This window comes from Macaca nemestrina, chromosome 3, assembly GCF_043159975.1.
Source record: "Macaca nemestrina isolate mMacNem1 chromosome 3, mMacNem.hap1, whole genome shotgun sequence".
NCBI lineage: Eukaryota > Metazoa > Chordata > Mammalia > Primates > Cercopithecidae > Macaca > Macaca nemestrina.
Window position 1 is genome coordinate 46,614,939 of NC_092127.1, and position 13,785 is coordinate 46,628,723.

At 40.7% G+C, this 13,785-nt stretch overlaps 1 protein-coding gene across 3 annotated transcripts in view; it reads left to right on the top strand.

Moving 5' to 3' along the window:
- Nucleotides 1-8,248: 8,248 nt before the first annotated feature.
- LOC105493295 (inositol polyphosphate-4-phosphatase type II B) overlaps nucleotides 8,249-13,785 on the top strand; it is an 822,839-nt gene continuing 817,302 nt past the window's right edge. The window contains exon 1 of one of the 3 annotated variants that reach the window (XM_011760836.3): nucleotides 8,249-8,576. The gene's annotated coding sequence lies outside the window, so the exon portion shown is untranslated. The remainder of the gene's footprint in view (nucleotides 8,577-13,785) is intronic. The other 2 variants (XM_011760835.3, XM_011760841.3) reach the window with 2 other exon arrangements.

Genomic DNA, 13,785 nt, shown 5'->3' on the forward strand with positions numbered 1-13,785 from the left:
GTACACTTGCCTTGACCCTCAACTAAATTATCTGCGTATGCCTGTGCTGCCACATCCCCTTACCTTGTGTGTACTAGACACTGTTAACCTAAGTAACAAACATAGAGAGGCTCTCTTAAAGTAAAAGTTACTTATTTGAGAATAGAGCATTGCAATGGGAATATGTGTGCATTTCATAGTAAACCATGTGCATATTCAGGACGGAAAAGGAAGTCAAAGGTTTTTAAAGGACAAATGAGGAGGATTACACAACTGATTTGAAATGATATTATTTGGCTACAAATACCAATACCAGGGATGATGCCAGGCTGGGTTGAACGGGCAGTTGCGAGGCAGATGTCCATGCAGAACTATTTTTTGTGCAAGGTTGTGATGGCCTTTGTGCTAGGTTGTGCTTTTTGCAGAACTCTTTGTGACAGTTTGTATTGTGAGGCATAGTAGTGTGAGAACCCTTTCTTCATGGGTTTCCCCAGCTCTATTTGTTAGGGAGGTTTTTTTTCTTTATTTAACATTAGTGTTTGACATCTGTTATGGGCTGAACTGTGTCCCCCTCACTCCAGAATTCATATGTTGAAGCCCTAGTACCCAGTGCCTCAGGATGTGACCGTATTTGGAGACAGGACTTTTAAAGGATGATTAGATTAAAATGAGGCCATTAGGGCAGGCCCTGATACAATCTGACCGGCATCCACATAAGAGGAGGAAATTTAGACACACACAGACACATCAGGGATGCACATGCACATTCCATTTTGATACTGATAACTTTCACACACTCAAGAAATATAATGTTAGAGTAAACCAAATAGGAAATAAAGAATAGAAGATAGGTTTATGAAAATCAACTCTAATTCTACACCAAACAAGGAAGACACAATGTGTGCCCTTTTCACCTTTTTATTCCCAGAGCCAAGCACAATTTGTGGCAAGTAGTAGATGCTCAGTGAACACTTGTTAGAACTGAATTGAAGATATAGGAAAGAGGGTTGTAAAGGTAAACTGAGAGTTAGAAGTGGTTCTGCCGAGAGTCTCCATAACAAACTATGTGGAAAATTTTTCTCTCATATGGCAAAGACTTTAGCCAGATTCTCCAGAAGTGTGTTACTTTTCACAGTTGTGGACCAATATTTCTATGACAAATGTGAGGTTGTAGGTAATGGTGAAATAGCTAGCCTAGAACACAAACGTTGGAGGATTTCATGAGGGCACTGCTGTTGCCATGTCCATGTCCATCTTCTTCAGTCTTAGCAAAAGATTACGGGTAAAAAAAAGTAGCACAAGATGACAGCAGGTCATGTCCTCATAGTGTCTTGGATTTTTGGTCACTTTAGGAGGAAGGGACTATTATCCCTAGTTTTACAGATAAAGAAACAGAGACTCGGAAATTTTAAGGCACTTGGTGAATGTGGCACCATGAATGGAGCCCTAATTTGTTCAGTTCTGAAGCACAAATTTTGCTTTGATGAACAAATGAAGGAGAGGACTCTCCAGAGATACAGGTTTAACTAAGAGGTTCTAGTATCTTCTGACATCTGACCAATTCTTCTGACTTGCTCTGGTGATTACAGTTGGTCTATTTCAGCCAAAGTCAGGTCACCAGGAGATAGATGGCAGAGCTGGATTACACCAAGGAAATGAGACCCAGGATGGTATTTTGACAAGATAATTAGATATAGAGAAAGTTTTGAAAATAGGTGAGAAGAATCTATTTATGTCTTTAAGTGTGGAAGATAAGATAGAGACATTGATGAACAAAGTGTAACAAAATATTCAGAGGTAAGATGCTCGCTTCTGGAAAGAACGAGTGGCTCCCATCAATCTCCCTGATTACCACAAACATTTCCTAAAAATGTGCCTGATATATAAGGTTCTTTTCCATTTTATGCTCTTAGTGACATAATTAGGTAATAAAAAAGTGTTTGGATGAAAATGGGGAGAGTAAGAAAAAGAAGTAACTCAGATGTTTTCTTTTTTGAAGACTTCTGTTAAAAAAAAAACAAGCTTCCTACTTCTTGAAATGAAGCAGCATAATACTGTCACCTTCAATCCCCCTAAATTTGAATATGGCTATCTTTACCTAGTCATTATCTATAATTTTTCCATTTGTGATTTTATTCTTTTTCTGGCATTTGCTAAACATAAATATGTAAGCTATTATGTTGTAACTTACAGATACTACTCTCTTTAAGAAAACAGCATTTCAGGGCCGGGCACGGTGGCTCATGCCTGTAATCCCAGCACCTTGGGAGGCCAAGGCGGGTGGATCACAAGGTCAGGAGAACGAAACCATCCTGACTAACACAGTGAAACCCCATCTCTACTAAAAATACAAAAAAATTAGCTGAGCGTGAGCCTGTAGTCCCAGCTACTCGGGAGGCTGAGGCAGGAGAATGGCGTGAACCCAGGCCCGGGAGGTGGAGCTTGCAGTGAGCGGAGATGCCGCCACTGCACTCCAGCCTGGGTGACAGAGCAAGACTCCGTCTCAAACAAACAAACAAACAAACAAAAAAACAGAAATAGCATTTCAAACAATATATCAGTCGAGAATTATACCTATTAGCAAGTATTTTTCAGTTAAAAATATTTTTCCTACAGCCAAATTTAAAGAATCAGATCATCTAGAACAAATATTCTTAATGTGGAATCATAGATGCTATTCAGGGTATCTATGGGCTTCCTGAGAAGGCATTAAAACATGAATTATAAAAGGATATCAGTTGAGTTTTAAACCTCGGGTATAAAAATGGAACATAATTTTTCTACCATAAAATTAACTTAATTATAAGCCCCTGTTTGTACTCAGAAATAGCAAATTTAATTTAGTTTTCTTAGTTGTATCCAGTAAGCTAAACCAAGTCTACCCTGGTTTAAAACTTACTCAGTTTAACTATTGCTGCCCCTCCCTTTTTCCTTCTCCTTTACCTCCAGGGCAGCTTGTTGGTCCAGGGGAGACTTATGCAGCATTGTGACACTGGGGTACATGTCTGTCATTTTCTGAAGCGCTGACTTGGCTTCCATTCTACAGGTGTGAATGAAGATGGCATTACTCTAGCGCGTAGCCACTGACTCTTCTGAGGTCTTTGCCATGGCAATTGTAGCCACACCTCTATGTTTCCATAGACAGACCACGCCCTTTCCTTGGCATTTAATCTGGTTGCCCTCCCAGGGGACCTCTTGGTGATTACCTGTCCTGCTGGCTGTCACTCCTGACTAACTTCCAGGCCTCCTATAGTCCAAAAGAACCACAGTCTCTTCCTCATCACTTAGGCAACAAAATCCCAGGGATCGTTGGCCCTTTAGGATCTAGATAAGGCATGCTAGCATTTATATTCCCACTTTACACCCTTGCCTTCTGGATACTCCAAGGGGAAAACAGTACAAGTATTTTTACTCTTGGGTCCTCTTTAGATAAGGGAGAAATTTATATTCAAACTTCACCCCTAGACCCTTCCTGGAGTTTGTTATAGTGCACATTTGTTATGGGCTGAATCTTGTCCCCATCAAATTCATATGTTGAAACCCTAGCACCCAGTATCTCAGAATATGACTGCATTTGGAGATAGGGCCTTTAAAAGATGATCAGATTAAAAAGAGGCCATTAGGGCAGGTCCTAATCCAGTCTGACTGGTGTCCTTATAAGAGGAGGAAATTTAGACGCACACAGACACCAGCGCTGCACATGCACACGGGAAAGAACACATGAGAACACAGTGAGACAGCTACGTTTGCAAGCCAAGGAGACAGGCCTCAGAAAGCAAACCTGCCTATTCCTCGGGCTTTGACTTATAGCCTCCTGAACTGTGAGAAATACATTTCTATTGTGTAAGTCGCCGAACCTGTTGGTAATAGGTTATAGCAGCCCTAGTGGACGAATACAGCGTTCCCCACATTATAACTCTCTCCCGTCCTTCTAAGAGCTCAATCTTCATTTCCTACTACAGTTTAGTTAGGTCTCATTGGAGCAGGAGCTGGTGGAAGAGGGAGCTAGTTCCCTGCGTTCCTATATGTTCCCCACCCCAATCCATTTTTTGACTTGTACATACTGGGCATTTTGAAGGTTTTGTTTAAGAATCTAGAGTCTTTATTTCATTTGTTCGAATAGAAATGACTGGGAGAAGACAAAAGCAATATGAAGTGTTAAGTTCCAGATCTCGAATAAATATGTCATCTAACATCCCATTGTAACTGTGTGTGTGCATGCTCATATTTTCCTGGAAAATGAGTCCACAACTCTCCTCAAATTCTCCAATGGATTTATGACTGCAAAAATGTTAAGATTCACCACTGTATTATATTTGAAATATGACTCATTTTCAAATATATGATTTACATACAATTTTACAAATATACTATGCCAAGTGAGAGAGCCACTAACGTTTATTTTCAATAAATGTAAAATTGTAGCACACTCATTTGTTTTCTTTTAAAAATCTCTTTTTTTAAAATTTTTTTAAATTTATTTTTATTTTTTTAAAAATTTATTTATTATTATTATACTTTAAGTTCTAGGGTACATGTGCATAACGTGCAGGTTTGTTACATATGTATACTTGTGCCATGTTGCTGTGCTGCACCCATCAACTCGTCAGCACCCATCAACTCGTCATTTACATCAGGTATAACTCCCAATGCAATCCCTCCCCCCTCCCCCCACCCCACAATTTGCCATGAAAAAAGAAGCTAAAGTAAACTGTCTGTGAAAAACTTGATTTCTTCCTCATACTCACCCAGTCCCATGCTAAGAGATCATAAAATCATACTGCTACTTATACTGGGAACAGCTATCTTCGAGCACTACCAGCAGTAAGAAGCATTCCATCTTATTCAATATTCAAACACGCATATGCATTAATACACCATAGAAATTATTGCTTTTTTAATATTTCTTTTTCCTACTTTCTTTTGCCTTTTGTGTCAATGTTCATGAAACAACCAGGAATAGGAGATAGTAGTGGTAAGGAATGACCTGTATTCCTCCCCTCATTTTGGGAATTTTCATCTTTTTCTTCTTCTTCAGCCTACCACTCTAATCTACCTGATTACTACATAGGAACTATGAAAATGTCACTTGGTTACTATCCTTGGCCAAGGTCGTTGGCTGGGGTTTGGTAGCTGGAAGAATCACAGTACTTGGAGAATTTGGAACTGGTTCACAAGTTATAAAGTTTAAGAGTCGTTAGCAACCATGCACTTTGGTGCACACCAGATAAGCAGAGAGAGACAATGTATGTGGGGAGAGAGAGAAAGAGGAGAGAGATACAGAATGGAACAGTTAGTGTAGTGGGGGAAAAGAGACAGAGAAATTTCTAATGGCCTGTCTCTGTTTCCAGTCATTGCTAGTGCCCAGTTGCATTCTTATTTTGGGGTTCCATGGGGCAGCCAAGTATCTTTACAATAATTTACCCTTTTTACTTAAGTTAGTTCTTATTTCTAACAACATCCCTCTTAATTTAAATACACACAGACATACACGCACAATCATATACACAAGAGATGATGCTAATGTATACATAACAAAGTTTCTGTAATGTTTAAGTTTTTAAAAATTGAGAGGAAAACAAAGACTTACTTTATGAGTTACATTAACATAACTGAATAAGCATTAAAAAACCTACATGATGCTTGGTGCTATATTCTAGAAGAGATTTTGAATAGTGAAGGATCATAAAAGTGTAGATATGATGTCATATTAATCTCACCTGAGATAAAAATCTAGAGGAACAATGAATCTATGGAGACAGTGTAGGCTGCTTCACTGCAAAGGAGAGTGTGACAACAGCCCTGTAGATCCTAGCTTGATTTTATTGTTTTAGACAGCAAGGTACCTGCAGGGAATCACCTTTGACTTCTGGCCCTACAAAGATATTTCAAAAGGAGATGAAAAATATTTTGTCCTTCATTGGCAAATGGAGTTACGTTTTGGGGGTACAAGTGGGCAAAAGTTCAAGGTTTGTAAAAGTGAATGCTGAATGAATTTATTAAACCGTGGAAGCATCCGAATCCTCCAGGCTTATTCAAGGAAAAAGCCACCAAATAACTAAAAAAGGTAAATATCAGGATGATTGATGGATTTTTAAAAATGCCTTGTGGTACATGCATCTGATGGCATCCTGATTCATATTCTCTGTTTTCCCAGAATTCAAACTTCTTACATGATATGCATAGGTAAGTCACATATTTCTCAGCCGCCGTGTAAAAGGACTTAGGCAGCATGGTCCATGTCTGGACTTTAATTATAATAGGGTCATCTAAGCATCTCACTTTAAACTCATTTCCATAGAATCAGTAACTGCATTTATTTACCACTCAGTCTTTTAGGAGGTATGGTTTGGTATTTCTGGGATTGCTGCTGTAGTCTTCATAAACACATACACGTGCACAGACACACACACACACACACACACACACACACACACACACACACACTCTTCCACTTAAAGTTAGAGGACAGATATGTTAACTATATTTCCAATTTAGTAACAAAGCTCTGACATCCTAATGTCCTGATATTATTTCAATGTCTCTCTTGTGAGAAAAATCAGAAACCGCCCAGTGAGAAAGTTCTATCATCTTTCCAGCAGATCTCTATGAACAGAACTTACCCACTGCTTGGAGATGGGTGTGTTCAGTGCTGCCCCATGGAGGAGAAATCTAACTGTGTGATGGCTTCTCAAAGCTGATTCACATCTTGACAGGGATTATTTATTTGTTCCTCACTCTCCTATCTCTCTGCATTCAGCTCACTTGGGATAGAGGCTGAGCAAAGGAGAAAAGGCTTGAAGAGAAACAAAGGGAAGGGCTTCAGGGGCGCCAAGGAATTTCTGGCCTATAGTGTTTATTAATTGATTCTATAAACATTTATTGAAACTACAGAATATTAGTTATTGTCCCAAGCTCTGGGAGCAGAGTGGTGAGAAAAATAAATGAAACGAACAAACAACTCCCCCCTCCAAAATAACAAAAACAAAACAAAACCCCCCGCAAAGTCCCTGTCCTCACTGGCAAGGCTTATAATGTGATGGTCAAATGTCTGAGGAGTGAAAGGATGCCTAGATGCAGGCAGTGACAGCAGGGGTGACAGCTGGGGGTACATACAGCTTCCTAGTTTGTGAAACTGTTAAGCCCCGACTTAACCCAAATTGATTTCACTGTCCTGACTTTGAGATTCCAGTCTTTTTGCATGGCAAATGTAACACTTGTGTACAAGCATTCGTACACTGCTTTATTTAAACTGTGAATTTAAAACGCCCTCAGGGAGAAGGGCTGGGGTGTCTTTATGGGCTGACTCTGGGCACCTTTACCTTTGAACGGCTCCATCAAAACCTTTCCGAGAGAGCCGCCAGGTGGCACCTGTAAGGCGCAGATGGGGAGAGTCATTTGCCCCACACCCTACACAGCCCGGAATAACCAGGGTGCGTGCTTTCCCCTGTGGGCTTGTTGGCTAGGAAGTGGGGGAGTTTTAGTCTCCGTCCAGAGCGCTTGCTTACATACCCCGTTTTCCTGATACCCCAACACACTCAGGGCGGATTTGTCCCCACGCACCAGGGATATCAAAGGCATGTCACAGGCTAGTTGGGAGCATCTCGGCCTCAGTCACCCGCCGCGACGTGGGGACTGGCGGTGGGTGGCCGAGGGCTGTTCTGAGCTGGTCTCCCCAGCCCGACCTCCGCCCGGGGCAAGGGGGAGGAGAGGCAAGAGACAGGGGTCCCAGCGCGGCTGCAGACGGGGGTCCCGCGGGCGTGAATGGATGCCTAGACGCAGGCAGTGACAGCAGGGATTCCAAGCCCCTTCAAAAAACCCTCGGTCCGGGGACTGCGCTGCCATAGGCCGAGGACTGGGGCGCTTTCTTCCTCCCGCGGGTTCTTTCTCTGTGGTTTCTCCTGCCCCCGTGGCAGCGTGGCGGCCTCGGGTCCCCCCTCTTCGCGGTAGCGGTGATCCCACAGCCCAGTCTGGGTGTCAGACCCAGCGGGCAGAGGGGCCGCAGAAAGGGGTCGGGGTGCGGGGTTTCAGCACACGGAGCCAGCGTGGTGATTTCGGGGTGGGCAGCCCGGCCACCGTCTCCGCTCTATCAGTAGCGGGAAGCGAGCTGCGCCAGTTGCGCGACTGTCGCTGCCGCGGCCGCCTCTACTCGGTCGCTGGTGACATTGGGAGGAGACCGCTTGGAGAGAGCAGAGGAGGAGGAAGAGGAGCGGGGAGGGTGGGGGTTGGGGGGGGAAGAAAGTAGCAATTGTGCCAGGGGGCGTGTGAGCAGCCGGAGAGCCAGCCGCGCTGGTGACAACTTCTCTGGGGCGCGCGCGGGGCTGGCAGGCGTGGAGCGAGCAGGGAGCGCGGCCGAAGCCAGAGGCTGGGGGAGCTGCTGGAGCCTCGCGAAGCCGCGGCCCGCGCCCTGCGCCGTCACCGCCGCCTGCTAGTTTCCTCCGGGTTCTCAGCCCCGGGTGCTGAGGCTTCGGTCTATAAATAGCAGGTTACAGCTCCTCCTGGGCGCGCACACGCTCACAGGCTCACAAGCGAACGCAGGAAAGTCAGGCTAAAAGTGTCTGCTGCTGCCGCCGCCCCCTACTCCGCCTCCGGGAGAGGTAATTACCCGCCTGGGATCCTAGGGCTCGGTGGGGAATTTTGCAGGGTGGAGTGGCTCGTGGTGGGTAATCCGGGAGGCGAGGGAGCGTGTCTGAGAGCGTGGCGGCACGTCTTGGAGGGGGAAGCCTGTCTGTTTTGCATCAAGTTTCTCAGTCTTGCAGCCTCCATCACCCCTCCAGCTCTTTAGCTTAAAGGGTGGGGGGTGCTGTCTCTCCTTGACTGCTGGGGTACCCCTGTCGCCGCGCCTACCCTCTCGCCGAGCGCCCCTCCGCCTGGCGAGCGCGCGTGTTTGCATTCTCACTCACACACGCACACTCTCCGGGTCCCCGTGGAACTCTGAGCTCTGGCCTCGCTGACCTTCCAAGGCTGCGCCCACCTGCGCTGTCCCTGAGAGACGCTGAGGTTGGCCCGGGCACTCGCTCTCACTCCCAATCCTGATGATCGCAAGCTACCGCCGCCGCCGCCGCCGGCCTCCGAAGAAGTCCTTTAAGGAATAGGGACAGTGGTGGGGAGTGAGGGTGACTGGTGTTGGGGGTCCTGGTTGCCTTGTTTTTTTGTTTTAAAATTAAATAGCCCATCTCCTTGACCACCTTCATCCCACCCTCAACAACTCATTCTGGCAGAGAAGCCTGGCATGTCTTCTCTCGGCCATCAGGCAGCATCTCTTGTCCTACCCCAAAGAGGTCTCGCTGAGAGGTTAGGGCCTTGGCGTGAGAGTGCCTGGGTTTGGAGTGGGGAGGTCATTGTTTCGGGTCTGAGAACTATGCCGCAGGCTCCTCAAGCTCTCTGGCACCTCTGGCAGGGCCCAGGGCCGGAGAATGTCTGGGAGCCTGCTTCCTGAATGTACTTTCAGGCTGGTAGCTGATATGAAGATGAGGATGCTAGAACCACATATACCTGTTTTTCCCCCTTCCCACGCTTCTGAATTCTCCCTTCCTTGGGGGCAATAGTCTCTGCTCCTGGGGAGGCGGTGAGGAGGGGCCCAGCAGTTTCTCTTCGGGGACAAGTGGGTGAGGAAGCACGTATTGTTTAGGTTGTTGCTGCTGCTGCACAAAACTTACTGGAAAAACCCGGTAGGGTTTTCTATTACTCTTGTTTTAATGATGTAAATTTGCTCCTTTTACTCTCTTATCTTCTCCCTAACCAGAACTAGTTTTCATTTCTCTTTCTAGAATGGTATTTGAGGTCATTACATTTTATGACTCCAGATGTTACATTTTGAGTATCTCCTTCCTCTCAGTATGACAGACAGAACTTGTTTATAAAGGTGTGGCTCTGTAAGAAAAAGCCTAAAGACAGAGGATAAATTCATCTTCTCTCTCTCTCAAGATAAGCTCCAGATAGTTCTTTCATAGGTGTACAACTACATTTCAAAGACCTTGCTTGAAAAAGGAATTTTCTTAATGAGTTCTGGACCAGAAATGGTAGTAATCTGACTCAATGATAAAGCAGCACAAAAGGTGCAAGGAATCCTCAACAGGGCAGCTGGCTGATGATGTGTAAGAAGTTGAGTAAAGCAAGGACTGGGCAAGTGGGCATTGTCAGTTCACATAGTATACAAAGAAATGCAGCCTCTCCTTTATGCATTGATGCACATACATATATTATGTGTTCCTTTGTGATATAATCCGGTAAAGCATTGTTAGGGAATGATCAATAGTTTTGTGAAAGGTACATGGGCATTAAAGGTTTAACTTCATGAATTTGTAGTAATGTAAAATGCTATTGCAAAATGGATTGCTTTTTCAGTGTATTTCTTTAAAATGTGATTTAGAAGATTGTCCTTGAAAGGTTATGAAATGTGTATGTGAAGATAGGCTAAATGCTCAGTGTCATTAAGAAACATGTTTGCTGATTGAAATACTGCCCTTATTCTAGGAGAGTATTCTCTTTGATTAAGCAAATCAATATTTATTTGTGATAAACTAATGATCATTATGATGTGCATATTTATAACTCAAATTTGCTTTTAACTCTTTATAAAGTATAAGAACAACCAGATAGACCATTTAGTCTTGTCCCTCTATTTAAAGTAGCACGCAGTCAAAGGTATAGGCAGAAAATACTTTTAAAATGTTGTGTTCGAGCTTCAGTTTGGGGCTGCAAACTGAATGACTTCATTTCTCATAAGATTTTTGTCAAAACACTAAATGGCTCTAATATCATAGAATCATCAGTTAAACTTGTTTATAAAATAATGCTATTATATTTTAGTTGCATGAAATGGAAAATCATTAAGCTTAGGGAAAAGCCAGATATTTGTTCTAAACTGTGCAACTTGAAAGTAATTAATTCCTTTCTGAAACCTTGGAGTATCTTCTAGTATAAGTACTATAAATCCCCAGATGGGTAACAAAGTTAACTTTCACTACCTTGAGGCAGAACTCAAGATGGCAATTCTCTGAAAGACAGAAAAAAAACCTGCCAACTGATCTTAAAACTCATAGCAGCTAAATGAGTGGCCGTTTCTAGGTAAGTATTTGACATCTGAGAACAAAAAGTTAAAGAAATTGTGGAATCATAATTAGTAAGTAAAATGCTTACTGAATATCTATTATATTTTCTTATTTCATAGTGAGTAATGCCCAGTAGTACTAATATTAGGTATACAAATATCATACCTAATCTGTATAAAATAAATTCTTGTCTTTCACAACTATGAGGATTTTAATAGACAGAAATGCCCTGTTTTAAATAATCTCAAGTTAAATGTTCAGGTGAAAGCTGTGTGAGTCTCTTCTGTATTATGTACCTTAGTTTTTCAACATGTCCTGTATATCTTTCTAAAGCTTTAAGGAATCTTTCCATAGGCCATTTTGTTAATACTTTCAAAAAATGTCGAGTTAGAAACCTTTGATTAGAGAACTCTTTAGAGCATACTCTAATCGTATATACTATAATATTTAGGCTTCAGACATGAGATTATTAAACAATTTTAGTTTAAACATTTATTTTTAGATAAATCCAAATGATGATGCTATGATTGAATTTTGTTGTGCAAAGTACATATAGTCTTTGAGTTCTAAAACTTTAGATCAGTATATACCTAGAAAAGATCAGTATATAACTGGAAAAGACATTAAGATATGTGCAAAAATTTTAATTACTCTTTCAGTCTCAGATGCAATTGTCACTTGAATCAAGGTATGTTAGTTTATTTTTTAAAATGTATTTTCACTACCTTGTGGATTAAAAGAAGCATTTAAAATGTTTAGGAAATTTTATGGATTATATAATATATATAATATACGTGGATTATGTATATCCAGTATATTATGTTATGTTAGGATTATTATTTATAAATATATAATATATATATTCTTGAAAGTATCTCACTATCAATGGCATACCATAAGGCCAATGGAATATCTAGGAGCCAGAACTTTAGATTTTTTTCAATGGACTGTGTAATTTCACCAAACATTAGCTGTTATGATAGATGTCATTCCAGCATGATGTGAATTGTGTTTCAATACAGTGTGTGTCCTTAAATAATATATTTCAAACTGAGTTTCTTGAGTTGCAACATTTTGAGTAAATTCTATCTTCTGTATTAGGCAGCCACGCCAACTTGGTTTCCTGATTGTGTATTGAAAGTCTTTAAATAGCCCTATGCAGAACTAAGTGAAATAGAATTGGCAGTAATTTGTTTAAACCGATTAAAGGAAATTTTGAGAAGTTTTTCAAATCATGTAGTTTTGATGATACATTTCTTTGGGAATTATCTAAATCAATAATATTCAAGGGAATGAGGGCAACATCTCCTCCCTTAAAAGGAGAGTATCTATCTATCTATCTATCTATCTATCTATCTATCTATCTATCTATCTATCATCTATCTATGTCTATCTATCTTTACATGCTCTTCTGGTTATGAAAATAAAGCAACGCAACAAACAATGGTGAAATTACTCAATATTGTTCTTTGTTGTTTCACAAGGATAGAAAAGTTTGTGAGATACACAGACAACTTTAATTGTCATGCTGACTTCTAATGATTGGAGTAACAGCATCGATGTAAAGTATCTTCCAAGATCAAAAGAAAATATAATTTTTTTAAATTTTTGTTTACTAGTTGTTTATAATAGATCATTTATTTATACATTTTGAATAGCTTTGAAGGAGAACTTCGAGATTTTTATGTTTCTCAAAAGAGAGTGTGAGTTTTTCAATGTTAAGTGACAATCATTTACAGGGAATCATCTTAATATTTTTTACTATGAAGAATTTGACAGAAATATGAGCCTTTCACTTTAGTTCTTAGAATAGATAGTTGTAGTGCATTAAGTAGATCAGACTTGGGGACTACCATTTTAGAATACAATGAATCAAATAGAATATACTCCCTGACCATCAATAGCAATCTTTCCTTTAGTTCTTTCAAAATGGTTCTCATTCATTTTCATGGAGCTTTGCTTTCTTAGCCAAAAGATCAGAGATGAGCTGTAGCCACTAGAACAACCAAAACACAAAAACTATTCAATGCTGGGAAAATAAAAATAAAGTAGGACTAAAAATCAGTGGCATCTTTAATTGAAGTTTGAACTTATAGGTGCGTGGAGATTATGGCTATTTCAAGAAAGCTTTAAAGTACTATTAGTGATAAGTTAACACTCTATGATGTCTTTTTCAACATCTTCTTATGCAAAACTTGCTAGATAACGACATATTCCACTTAGAAATGAGCACGCATCACATTCATAAGAGAATAGTTGCATAGTTGATGCACAGTAGTTAAAAATCACTTTTTTTAAAAAAGTAAAAATTTCTTGTCTTCATTAATGCAACCTGGAAATCACTTTGTTTTTAAAAAGACAGTATGTCTTTATTAACAAAACTTACAATTTTTTATATTAACTGATCCACTCAGATCTTTTAAATTTTAATTTGAGATAGGGGTGATTTTATGGTATGTGTCATTTCATTTACTTCCAATAGCATTCTTATTTTGAAGAAATTATGAATAAATTATTTTAGACCGTCATTCTGAATAAATTTGGTTTAAATTACAGCATTTCCACTTTGTTGAAGACATCCATTATGCATTTGGCATTAAAGAGACATTCAACACTAGGTGGCAGTGTGCAATGCTTAGAAACCTTGAGTCATTATAAGTACAATATATTCATTTTTTAAAAGCTTTTCTTTTAAACATAATTTATTTATATCATAGTGAGTTAATAAAATTAAAGTCAACAGGCACCTAAA